Below are 1,047 nucleotides of genomic sequence, written 5' to 3'. Positions count from 1 at the left end.
GCCGTCAGCCCCGAGTCTGCGGGCGTGTGTGTGGCCGCGGCAGGACACGGGACAACTGCCAGGAAGGCCTGCCCACCTGGGAATGCAGAGGCCGCCCCTGCGCCCGCCAGAGCTGGAGGCATGAAGGGCTTCTCCACACTCTCCCCGCCTCGCTCTGGGAGCAAGCACACTGTGACCCGGGCGCCCCCGTATCTGCCACCTGCCCAAGCCCCGGGCCACGTGTGGAAGTTAGTGCAAGTGCTTCTCCCACAGGAAGAGGGCACGGGAGAAGCGCTTCCCACCCCGGGGCATCATTACAAGCCGGGGCCATGGCGGTCTTCCCACGTGCAGACCCAGGGTCGTCTTGATGGACAGCTCGGGCCCCTGCCTCAGGGCGGCACAGGCTGCCAGGGCTCTCCCTCGACGCCCACCGCACGGACCTGCTCTCATTCGACACACAGCTGTCCAAGCCGTGGTCCTGAAACCCGATGACCAGTCCTGGGAGAGGTCAGGCACAAAGAGGAGAGTGGCTTTCTAATGGTGACATTGGTGGCAGCAGTCGAGGAGCCGTCCTCGCTCCCCACTGGCCTGTGGACCTGCCCTGGGACAAGGGGAGGGACAAGGAGGACACTGTAGTCAGGGTGGCGGGGCGGGCCCTCCCTGTGCACAGAGCCCGTTCTCCCGTGGGGGGTTGAGTCTACGGTCCAGGGATGGCTGCCTGGGAAGGGAACACCCTGCTCACCAGAGCGGCTCCGCGAGCACTTCCTCTGCGGGCTGGGCAGGACTGCAGGAGTTCTCGTCGATGTAAACGGACGCCTTTGACTTCTCTCGGAGGAAAGCTATCTCGGTCCCACAACCGGGAGACCGCCTGCTTTCTGTGACAGTAGTGGCTGTTTAGAGAAAGGAGCGGGAGTGAGACTTTCATGTCTGAGCCAGAGACTACGCATAAACGAGCTGTCCTGCCAGTACCGATGAGTGCCTGATGCAGCCAGGTGTGGGGGGCTTCTCCAGGCACCCCAGGTGGGAGGACGGCAGACAGAAACCGAGCCGGTGCAGTCGGTGCTCTAT

Source organism: Tupaia chinensis, unplaced genomic scaffold (genome assembly GCF_000334495.1).
Source record: "Tupaia chinensis unplaced genomic scaffold, TupChi_1.0 Scaffold000355_1, whole genome shotgun sequence".
Classification (NCBI taxonomy): Eukaryota; Metazoa; Chordata; class Mammalia; order Scandentia; family Tupaiidae; genus Tupaia; species Tupaia belangeri.
This window is presented reverse-complemented; position numbering follows the sequence as displayed.